Consider the following 12,764-nt stretch of genomic DNA (forward strand, 5'->3'; position numbering starts at 1 on the left):
GTTAACTGTTCTGTACTGGATTCAGGCAAACCTCCTGATACAGCAACACTTCACAACAGCTGTGGAATATATTACAGTCAAGTTAACTGTTAATGGTACAGTTCATTTGAATCAACAATAAAATGTATTTTAATGTATTAATTAATTTAATAATTGCAGCAGATAATGTATTTCTTGCCATAAACAGGTTTGCTGGTTACTCCAGCAGAATTTAATTATGCATTACTACTATAACCATTTGCTGGCAGTTTGCCAAATTTGTAATTGAAGGTCATGGATTGTTTGTTAATACGGAGTACTGTGTGCTCTTGATCCCATAGATGGCTGGTAGTGGCGTGCAGACAAAGGACGCTCTGTGTTTAGTTTTATGGTATGGAACCTGTCACACAATCTCTGCTTGTTTTTCAGCATGGACCAGATGTCTGTTAAAAAGGGTCAATTATGCAGGATCGTCATAAGTGAATATGAGCAGCAATTTTCAACAGCAACAGAATATCTTCCTCTTATTCCACTCTGGGCAGCATTTTAATTCAAGTTAATGTTTGCATCCTTCCACATACTCATGAATAAATGTAAATCTACAAGCATAATTTCATTACAAATAAAAAAAATTGCAAATACTGAAATTATACAACAAAAATAATATACTGGAAATGGAGCAGGTCAGTCAGTATCTGTGGCGAGAAGTCAATGTTTGGATATGAAATTTTAACTTGTCTGATGCTTCCACGCTGCTGGCTGGTCGGCTGTGTCTTGCAGCATGTTCTGTTTTTATTGACTTAATGACTTCTTTGCAGCAAGCTGTAACGTGCAGTGACAACAATAATTATTACTATACTCAACCCAGATTCTCAAAGCGAGTTCTATTCAGTTGAATTGTAATTGTTATGTTCGAATCAGGAAACAAAGAGCTCGGTCTTAAAAGTTAGTACTGTATGAGGTAAAAATTGTGCAGTGATATCCTCTTCCTGGTCTGGATGGCATCATTTGGGATCCGAATCTAGTATTTGAGTGATTTGTAAAAACAAAAAAAACACAGCTAGAAGTCTGAAACAAAAAGAGATCATTCACAGCAGGTCGGGCAGCATCTGTAATGGGAAAAGACGAGTTAAAGTGTCTCTCTTTAGAAGAGTCTGGAAAGTTAAACATTCGGGTATTGTTTGCAAGGAAACCAGTCGAAAATTGTCGACAGTAATCTGGGTTTTGTTTTGTGCAGCAAGTAATGCTACTCTCTGAATATCTCTTGGTTAGACAATGAGTAATCAGTTACATGACTCATGCTGCAAGTGACTGTGTTACCACCTGTGACTTGGGTTTAGTTCGAAGCACCGCCCTTTTTCGCTTCGTACGAGCTATCGGCACAGAAACAGATCGAATAGAGTTACCCATGCCCCTGTGCAGTCGTCTTGGGAAATTTCGACCAAGTCCAAATTACAACTCATGGCACAGAGCGGTCTGATTACGTTTATGTTGCTTGTTTTCGCTTATCTCTTTTGGACAGTTGGTTAGACAGCCAATCCCAGCATAATGTTCGTGACCTAGATCTTTACAGTGAGTGCCACAGTTGCGGGGTTTCTCATTCGTTAACACTACGTAATGATGACAAAGGGAGATCAGTGATCCGCCTCTGCACACTCCGCGTTCAGGCTTGAGGGAGAGAGAGAGCAGTCTCGTTGGAAGCAGAGGTACTCGCGGTAGCTTTTCCAAAGGTCCGATTTTAAAAAATATATATTTATTTGCAGTTTTAATATGTTACGACTTAGATACCGAATCGCTGAAAAGTAACGCGCCACCGTCAACTGTTTTCGTTTCCCTTTGATCAGAAATGGTTCACTGACCCCGCGATTGAACATGTACTGATCGGAAGTCTATCATCCGTAGCCTGAATATCGGCCTGTGTAATCGCGGGTCGCTAGAGTGTTCATTGGCTGCACATGCGAGAGGAATTCCGTGGGACCAAATAGGTTTTCGGATTTTGTTCCTGTCTTGCAGGGTTTGAAGTGGGTCGTGAGGTGGGTAATATTAGTAGAGCACCCTTTATTTGAGACCGCATTGAACAAAAATCGGCTTGGCGAGGCTGATTTATTTAACACGGCGCCGATGGCACTGCACAAAACAGAACGAACTATATTCAAATGCCGAATTCTTCATGAAATACTAAATGAAGTAAAAGGAGTGATCATTTTTAATATGCGAGAACTGATGAGAGATAACAAAAGATGGAAGTACAATTTTCGATACCAGCTTAAATTATTGAAGCGTAACCACGATTTCTTGCATGTGCTGACTGAATGGGTGGGCAGCTGGACGTGACATTCCAACATGTCTGCATAATGAGAACGGATTGCTGTGACGAGGCTTGTGGCTGAAGTTGCGATACCTTTTATGATTTCTATCACTAAGTAGCGTCCAAGAATACTTAATTTTAACCAGGCATAGATAAGTATTAATAACCACACACAGCAACTTAAAGTCGTTTGATAGGGTTATATTTGGTCAGTAAAAGTGTCGATGTTTTTGTGTTACGAAAAGTTGTTTAGTGAATAGGTATTTCACAAGTTTTGTTGCTCTTAAGACATGTTTATTGACATATATTTAACATAAAATGGCAATATTTATTTAACCTTCTGCTAAGTAAATTTAAAATTAAATAAGCGTTGTCACTTGGTTGAAGCATTTGATTTTTAAAATGAAGTTCTTTTCAGTAAGAACTCATCTGTTTTGCTGTTTTCATGTGAATGGAATGTGGTCCCACACCAAGCCCAAAACAGGATACAGTTGCAGCGCAGCAGACATTTCCGTCGTCAAACTATCATGTCGGCTGCAAAGAATGTAGAAGTGTTGCAAATCTGAGTGTCTGGCTGAACATTACAGCACGGAGATGCATTCTGGGTAGGGCTCCATTAAGATCTTCTTTATTAATAGAACCGTGTGTAGGCAGGTTCAAACTCGTCCCAGTTGTTAAACTATCAGCAGCTGTGTTAGCTTCATGTATTTATAGGTTGGAAACATTTTCTTGTTTGTCGTTTTACTGATGGCCACCTTTACTGTGTTTCTGTATAGTAATTACTGTTTAATCTCTCAGTTCTTGTACAACCAGAATTGTACACCATTTTTACCTTTGTCAGATGGCAGCCTTTCCCTTAGACCTTTGGCATATCTGTTGTGATGCAGTTGCACAGACATTGGATAGCTCAATTATGCTTGAATTCAGTCAGCATTTCTTTACATTCTAGTACACTCCCTTGTCGAAATATTTACTGTAGATTTGATGTGCAACTCAATACTGTCACACAATTTTTTAAGCATGTACCCTGCTGTATTATGGCTATCTGATGGTGTGGACAGCTGTGAAGGATTTAGTATAGCAGAGGATACAGTTATGTCAGTGCATCTGATTGTGGTGTAGCACAGGATGACTCTGCATATAGCCTGTACATTATGAAGATTGCCAATTTCACCTTGTGTTAAATATCTAAATGTTGGTAAAATATTTGCAGTTTAAATCCACTTGATGACGTCCAAGCTCTCTATCTAACTCGGTTCATAAATATAGTACCCAATGTGGAAATGAGCTACTGAGGCAAAGTCCAGGTGCAGTTCCCAGTTTGTGCTGAGTTGGTTGGTCTTTGCTGGGTTGGCAGTAAGAGTACAACAACTGGCCTTAAGATTCCTGGTCCAGCGAGGGGGCAACTCATTTAGGCTACCCCAACTGACTGTTACCCACTCACCTCTGGTGGAAAGTGTGCATGTCAGGTGAGGGCAGGGTCAGGCTTTACTGCCATACCCTCCCCCCCACTTGGGCAAGGTACTAGAAGGCAGTATTTTGCTTTTGTGTACATTTAAACAGTTTTCCCTGTTGCTTTTGATGGAGCTGAATGACAGGCCATTTGTTTTGTGTTAAATTACATTGTCTTGATCCTGCTTGAGGGAATTTTAAAAAATTCAATACATTTTAAAATGCAATGGATAGATACGATCAATTTGGCTAGTTTATCTGGACTTTGCAGGTTCAGACATTTTATCATCATGGTGCTTCTACACTGATCATGGACCATTGGTGCACATGGTACTTCTACCATTGCCAGCCAGCAAATTACCAACGTAAAACAGTGAAACTCTGTGCCTTGAACAGTGTCCAGGGCCCAAACTTTTACAAGAACTGTTGGCGACAGTGCAAAATATGGGCCCCGATCTTACTGACCCTTCAACAGTTGCAGTGGGAGCTGGTGGCACACTACCAAAGAGGAAAGCTACAGTTGTGGGTCTCTCTCTGCTTGAGTGCTGCTGCACTGGTGCCATACAATCAACAAAAGAGCACCTATACATGCAGTAGTGAGCCTGAGAAACTCAATCACTTAGCAAACAGCCACAAATGTCCAGCTGCCCGAATGACAACTGGGCTATTTTGCTGCTCTGCTGCATCCAGAAGGACTTCTATCATCTTTCAGTTTAATGAACAGTTTCTTGTTCTTTTATAAATTTCAATTCAATATAGTGATTGTACATTATCAATAATTACATGATTCTGGCATACTGCTGTTTAAATTCTAATGATTCTTTCATCATGCACATTGTTTCCTAATTCAGTGTCCCATGCTGGAGACCACAACTTTTGTGAGTTTAACTTTCAAGGTTGAAGCATTTCATTTAGCTGCAAGTAGCAAACTGCACCTCGGCATACTCTGCCGAGTTGTGTGTTACGTTATTCCATGAATACATCAAAGTGTGACTTGTGCTAACTAAATCTCTCCATACTTGTACAACATTTTCAAAACACTTTCTAACACTTATTGTGTAAAACAATATTGCTAGAAAATTAAAAAAGGCAGGCCAGTCAGCACCTATGGAGGAAATGGACAAGTTAATCTGTATGGGTAGAATTGTGGAATACTAAGGGGGAAAAAACATTAGCGGGAGTGGTATATAGACCTCCAAACAGTAAGGTGGAGGTTGGGGATGGCATTAAAAGGGAAATTAAAGAAGCGTGCAATAAGGGCACAGCAGTCATCATGGGTGACTTTAACCTACATATCGATTGGGCCAACCAAATTAGTAACAATACCGTGGAGGAGGAATTCCTGGAGTGTTTACGGGATGGTTTCCTGGACCAATATGTCGAGGAACCAACCAGAGATCAGGCCATCTTAGACTGGGTATTATGCAACGAGAAAGGATTAATTAGCAATCTTGTTGTACGAGGCCCCTTGGGTCGGAGCGATCATAATATGATCGAATTCTTCATTAAGATGGAGAATGAAGTAGTTGACTCAGAGACAAGGGTCCTCAATTTAAATAAGGGAAACTACGATGGTCTGAGGAGCGAGTTGGGTAGGATTGAGTGGGGAATGGCGCTCAAAGGGTTGACGGTGGATAGGCAATGGCAAACATTCAAAGACCGAATGGATGAGCTACAGAATTTGTTCATCCCAGTTTGGCGTAAAAATAAAACAAAAAAGGTGACTCAACCGTGGCTAACAAGGGAAATTAGGGATAGCATAAGATCCAAGGAGAGGACGTATAAATTGGCTAGAAAAAGCAATAATCCTGAGGATTGGGAGCAGTTTAGGAGTCAACAAAGCAGGACAAAGGGATTAATTAAGAAAGGGAAAATAGAATATGAGAGTAAGCTAGCAGAGAACATAAAAACTGACACTAAAAGCTTTTATAGATATGTGAAGAGAAAAAGATTAGTGAAGTCAAGCGTAGGTCCCTTACAGTCAGAATCAGGGGAATTTATAATGGGAAACAAGGAAATGGCAGACCAACTAAATGCATACTTTGGTTCTGTCTTCACAAAGGAGGACACAAATAACCTCCCAGAGATGCCGGGGAACATAGGGTCTGATGAAAGCGAGGAACTGAAAGAAATCAGTATTTGTAGGAAAATGGTGTTGGGAAAATTGATGGGACTGAAGGCCGATAAATCCCCAGGGCCTGATGGTGTACATCCCAGGGTACTTAAGGAAGTGGCCCTAGAGATAGTAGATGCATTACTGATCATCTTCCAGAACTCGATAGACTCTGGAATGGTACCCATGGATTGGAGGGTAGCTAATGTTACCCCACTATTCAAAAAAGGTGGTAGAGAAAAAGTGGGGAATTATAGACCGGTAAGCCTAACATAGGTAGTGGGGAAAATGCTAGAGTCTATTATAAAAGATGTAATAGCAGAGCACTTGGAAAGCAGTGACAGGATCGGACAAAGTCAACATGGATTTACAAAAGGTAAATCATGCTGGAATTTTTTGAGGATGTAACTGGTAAAATAGATAAGGGAGAACCAGTGGATGTGGTGTATTTGGACTTTCAGAAGGCTTTCGCTAAGGTCCCACACAAGAGATTAGCGTGCAAAATTAAGGCACATGGGATTGGGGGCAAGGTATTGACTTGGATAGAGAACTGGTTGGCGGACAGAAAGCAAAGAGTTGGAATAAACGGTTCGTTTTCCGAGTGGCAGGCAGTGACTAGTGGGGTACCGCAAGGATTGGTCCTAGGACCCCAGCTGTTCACAATATATATTAATGATCTGGACGAGGGAATAGGATGTAATATCTCCAAATTTGCAGACGACACAAAGCTGGGCGGGAGGGTAAGCTGCGAGGAGGATGTCGGGAAACTCCAGTACGATTTGGACAGGCTGGGTGATTGGGCAGAAACATGGCAAATGCACTATTATGTGGATAAATGTGAGGTTATCCACTTTGGTGGCAAAAACAGGAAGGCAGACTATTATTTGAATGGCAATAGATTGGGAGAAGGGGAATTGCAAAGAGACCTGGGTGTCCTTGTGCACCAGTCACTGAAGGTAAGCATGCAGGTGCAGCAGGCGGTTAAGAAGGCAAATGGTATGTTGGCCTTTGTAGCAAGAGGGTTCGAGTACAGGAACAAGGATGTCTTGCTGCAGTTGTACAGGGCCTTGGTGAGACCGCACCTTGAGTATTGTGTGCAGTTTTGGTCACCATACCTGAGGAAGGACGTTCTTGCCGTGGAGGGAGTGCAGCGAAGATTCACCAGGCTGATACCTGGGATGGCAGGAATGACGTATGAGGAGAGATTGTGTCGATTGGGCTTATACTCACTGGAGTTTAGAAGATTGAGAGGGGATCTCATCGAAACATATAAAATTCTGTCAGGTCTGGACAGACTAGATGCCGGAAGGATGTTCCTGATGGCCGGGGAGTCCAGAACCAGGGGTCATAGTCTAAGGATAAGGGGTAAGCCATTTAGGACTGAAATGAGGAGGAATTTCCTCACCCAGAGAGTGGTGAACCTGTGGAATTCTCTGCCACAGAGGGCGGTGGAGGCCAGTTCATTAAATATATTCAAGAAAGAGTTGGATATGTTTCTTGAGGCTGAAGGGATCAAGGGATATGGGGAAAAGGCAGGGACAGGGTACTGAATTTGGATGATCAGCCATGATCACATTGAATGGCGGAGCAGGCTCGAAGGGCCGACTGGCCTACTCCTGCTCCTATCTTCTATGTTTCTATGTTAATGTTTCAGGTGCAATCCCTTCATCAGAACTGACAAATGGTCCACACTTGAAACCTTAACTTGTGTGCTCTCACCATTGATGCTGACTGAACCAATGAATCTTTTAGGCATTTTCTGGGGGGGGTTTTAAAACCCAGATTTCTAGCATCTGCTTTTTGTTTATAAGAAAATCTCTGGGACCAGTTTCAGGATATCCAACATCGCATCAGAGTCCACTGTTTGTGTCATCCTGTTTTTGTACAATTTCAAGGAATAAGTCTCAGTTTCGGAAGGTTCTTTTGGAAAATAGAACAGAATTTCTGCTCCTCCAAACTATTGTAAACTGTATTCGGTGTAATTAAATTGTAATTCTCCTACAACTATAAGCTGTGCTGATCTCAGCCAGTATTACGATTAGTCTCGGCACCATTACATGGAAATACTCCCAGGATTTTAGTTCCTGATCATTATATGAAGCTGAAAAGTGAGAACAAGATAGATCTTAGCTGTGATGCGGTCTACAGTGAAATAGCCTGCTGATGTGACTTTCTAGGCTCGCACTTCAAGAATTGCCACTTGGACAAGGTAACTTGCGCCTTTGAAACTACCCAAACAAGAGTGCCTTCGGGAAAGATGGGGAGAAAGCAGACAAAAAAAAAGCTGTCAGTGAGTAATGAGATTAGATAACGTCGAGGTACAAACTTGGTGTAGATGGCATTCTTTTTCTTAGTATAATGATGTGTAGAGATGGTAGGTCATGGGGGATTGTGGTATAATGGCAGAAAATGTTAGGATTTAAATTGTTAGGATTTAAATTGATGAGGATGCTGTAGCACTTTTGAATGCAGCCCTACCCTCCTTGGGAGCAGGAAAGGGAGGAAGAAGTACAACACACAGGACTTAACTAATGCGAGACAAAGATGATGAATTATTTTTTTTTCTCCTTGTGGTTTTGTTTCCATATTATGCTGCACTAACACTGTTAAAGATTGAGCATTTAAATTAAGAATTCCAAAGCCTATGACTGTAGCAGTAAAACCTAAAGGGGCGGGCCACGGACATTGCGTGGTGTAGTTTCAGTTGCTATGGGTTTTTCCCTCATACGGAATTATCATTCCCCTGAAAGGTCACGCTCAATGTCATTATACAGATTGAGAAATAGTATCTATTTGGCATAAAGGTTCTTCAAATTAGTTTATAAAATGCTTGTTACTGATGTAAGGACATCACACTGTAAATATATATTGTCATCAACATGAAACAGCATGTTGTTGTGCTTACTGAGTAGATTACTGCAACCTCTTTCTGTCAAGACACCAGCATGCAAATGATAAATACTTGAAGAATTGATAAAATGACCATTCAGTTGTTAACTCAGCTAAACATTAAAAAAAAGTATCAACGCTTCCATCATTATTTGGAACAGAAAGTAGTTCACACTGCACTTACTTTACACTGCTGCTGATGGCATCTTTGGTGTTGGCGGCAATATTATACGGTCAATGAGTGGTGCTGCTGCTTCTGGAGGAAGTGAACACACCTGAAGAAGTGGTTTTCCCTGGAACTTTGGAGGTAGCAGAGCAATGTAAACATAGCCTCTGTTGGCAGCTGCCAACATATATTCTGGCTGTAGGCCAACTGAGTTCTCTATCTGCCAATTTCAGAGGTTGCTGCAGAAAGATGGTTTACATTTTTTTAAAATTGTAACTGCTAAGAGCACTCGACACGGATTGGCTTTTAACAGGCCATGTTAAACACCTTGGATCCAATGTAAAAAGCAGTGTGTTGGTTATGGAAATTTTCTTTGTGCTGGACAAATGGCCAGTGAGTAGTAGTACAGGTAATACAAAAGAGCTCCATTTCATTGTGTGTGGAATAGTAAGAAACCTTAATCTCTTAATTTCTCTGATTTTTCTCACTGAAATGATTGGGACTTGCATATCCTTTTTAAATCCATTCCAGTGTGATGCTGTTTTTATTTATTTTAGCAAAACATTTGTTTTTTGTGTAAAAGTTACATGGGTCATTATAATTATCATACTATTATAAGATTAATATAAATGGAGAGCTGATTACTGACCTATATATTTTTTGCCATTGTCCATAATAAATACATGTGTAATTCTTTAATCAACTTGCTCAATAGTAGATGCAGAAGCACCCCCAGTGCTGCCAGTCATCTGAACGAGTTGGGTATCCTTTATGCTCCTGGATGACTGATTTGTGTTGAAGTGCTTTCATATATGCATGTCTTTTGGAAACTTTTAACGAAGAGAACGTTCTCCTCAACTGAACAAAATTACAGTGTGCGCCTTTTTTTTTTAAGGTGATTGATTTTTTAAAAAGCGGGCTCACAGATGATCTATCAGACATTTCTCTAACTGGCTGCTTGGATGTAATGCACAATGTGTTATTCTGCTGCAGCAGTGGAGCAATTTCCCTTTAAAGCCAAGTCTAGTTGACAGGGGACTGTGTTTACTTAACAATTGTTTGTTGAGGGAACTGTACTGACTGGAAAGTGCTTGTAAGTTTCGGGTTTCAGGTCGGAAGCACCCAGCATTAAATGATTGGCTTACTTTTTTTTAACAATTGTTTTGCATCTGTAGCAAAGTGTGACAAACAAAATGTACATCAGATGCAATGTTTATAGAAGGTCTCCTGTGGCGTCGTCCATGCTGAGTCAGTGACTGCCGTGATTTATAACAACAGGGATGCTTTAACGTTGTGATGGGAGAATGTTAGTAAGTGTGACAGTTGCAGGAAGTGCATGCTATATGAAGATTTTTAATAAATTGAAAAAAGTCAGAAGCCTGGGAAAGACTGAGGATGAATATTTAAACAACTAGTTACAGTAGGAGAAATGCTAATAGCAGGAGGTTGAGCAGCAGGAATGGAGGTGGAGGGAGCACAGTGCGGGGTGTGGGGGAGGGACAGTGGAGAAAGGGGCCTATTGGAGGAAAGGACATTGGAACCCTGAGCGAGAAATAAGGCAAAGTAGAGCAGGGATATGATAAATAAACTTTAGAAGAATTTAACAAAGATTCTTAAAATGTGAAGAAGGCTTTGAAGATTTTTTGCTGGGGAAGCAATTTAAATGAAATTAAGGCATGTTAAATGTGGGCCAGCAGCATTTCAGGCACAGTGGGGGAGAGCAACTTCAATGGTGGCCCTGGTTTCTAGTGTTACAGGAATTTAAAAAAATTAATAAATTTGATGCAGGTCAAGGGAAAAATAAATACATGCATTGCTACACAGCTTGCCTAACTCAGTATGACAGACAGTAAAAGAGTTCGGTTTCAGTTTGTAAGAGATGCAGTCTGCTTACAGAAACTCTCATCAGGCTGTTTATTGAAGAGCGAGCTGTTGGAACCAGTCTGAACCTCAACACCCACTGTCCTACCATTTCATTGGACAGTTTGTCAAAGCTCCAATGCTCTGTGCTGTTGTGCTGCCAATTCTGAGGAAAGTTTCACAGCATGTTAAGTACTTAAAAATAACACTTGAGATGATATAAGCATTCCCCAGCTCTAATATTGCAACCGTATTCTTCCTGCGTCTACCTCATTGTTTTAAATACCATAATGCCAGAACTTGTTACGGACTCAATAATAGTCCTACTTACTGTGATCTGTAGTTTTTTTTTAACTCCTGCAACTAACTGGTAAAACAATGCTACTTTCAAGTAATAGTGGACTGTGCATCCATCACTGGAATATTATTTCCCACTTTCTTTTACAGAAGTACTTCAATTGAAGCAGTTTTGTAATATGCTGAAGCTCCTGTTCCTGCGAAACCCTTCCCATGTATGTTGCTGTGCAAATTCCACAGTACCAATAGTGACAGAGAAACTATTGTGCACGCACAAGTTTGTATATAGTGCTATTATTTGAAAGTCACCAATTTCCATTTTCTTTTTCCTTTGGTGTTTGCGGACAGTTCAAAGAGGTCAGTAAGCAAAAGCTCATAGCCATGCTGTGAGCAAATGGCAGCAACGCTGCTGCCCCTGGAGGAACATGAGAATCACCTATTCAGGTGATTTGCTGTTCTCGAGGCATTTAGTCTCTGACGTTTGGGCTGCATTGATACTTGTGCTACAGTGTAAAGGATGTATTTGTGACCTTATCCAAGATGATGCCATCCAACCGATTGAGAACTTTGATTCACCTCATTATAATTCTTTTTCCAAAAGACAAGAATATTTTCTGTTGTGTCTGAATGTTGGAATATCCAACAAAAGGATGTAGCATTACCTTAAAGAAGGAGAGAGGTTTTGGTCTGGAGTAGATTGTTTTCCACCTATCCAGCAGGGTGTTTTCAATCTCTTGTTATTTAAGTTCAAGTTACAAAGGATCACAGGATTCTTTATTTTTAACCTTCGAGTACACATATTTTTTGGTTGAGCCTAAGAATTGTTTTAATGGAGCCTAGAGCTTTTCCTTAAAGTGTCTTGTTCAAACTCTGTCATGGGCATTTTAAAGTTGACGTTGTGCCTGTCTAGGTACTGAACATCCTCGGTGTTGTAATTTTTCTGATCCTGTGCAAAATTCATTGTTAATAGAATATGGGAAAGTAAAATGTGGGATTGGGAAGTACACCTTTATTTAAAAAAAAAAAAAAAATGGACACACTAGTTCTCCCCCCCCCCCCCCCCCCCCCCCTTCATTTTTCTCTGGTTTTTACTCCTTTTCCAAAGTCAGTAAACTCATGGTGGGGTAAGGAACCAGTGGCCCTTGGCACCTCACCAAAATCACTATTCTCTGTGCAAGCCTGACTTGTGAACTATCCAGACCCTATTTATACTTGTTTTGTTGCAGTTGTTTCTTAATACCTCTTTGGACTGTGTACTACTTTGTATTAATATTTTATGTGCTACTTTGTATTAATATTTTATGTGCAGCAGCAATTTGAGATTCATGTTTTCTTTGTATTATAGTTGTACTGCACCAGAGTGGAATTTTGTATACATATCTTGTGTTTGCCGCCACCATTTATGCTTATTTTTGTTTTTGTAAAATTATTTTGTAAGCTTTGTTTTAAGGATATATATCCTAGATTGGGATACTGTATCCCAGTCGAAAAGCAAAAATGTTGACAGTTGAACTTTTATCACATATTCACTAATTTTAGAAGTGGACTTTGACTTTATGCAGAATACAATTAAATACATTAGAATTAGGTTAATTCAAAGCATGTATGTAGGTGCATGCTCTGATGTTAAGCCAACTTGATATCAGCAGATTTTGAGATGCCCTTGTGCATTTGTTGGCTTTTTGCATTGTATTTTATTC

The 12,764-nt window shown here is 40.3% G+C and overlaps 1 protein-coding gene across 6 annotated transcripts in view; it reads left to right on the forward strand.

The window, feature by feature from the left end:
- The window catches only part of jmjd1cb (jumonji domain containing 1Cb), a 385,858-nt gene that overhangs the window by 235,352 nt on the left and 137,742 nt on the right, over positions 1-12,764 (forward strand). The gene's annotated exons all lie outside the window — the stretch shown is intronic.

The sequence above is a fragment of the Somniosus microcephalus genome, chromosome 8, assembly GCF_052327205.1.
Source record: "Somniosus microcephalus isolate GS21.2 chromosome 8, FLI_Smic_1.0, whole genome shotgun sequence".
Taxonomy (NCBI): Eukaryota; Metazoa; Chordata; class Chondrichthyes; order Squaliformes; family Somniosidae; genus Somniosus; species Somniosus microcephalus.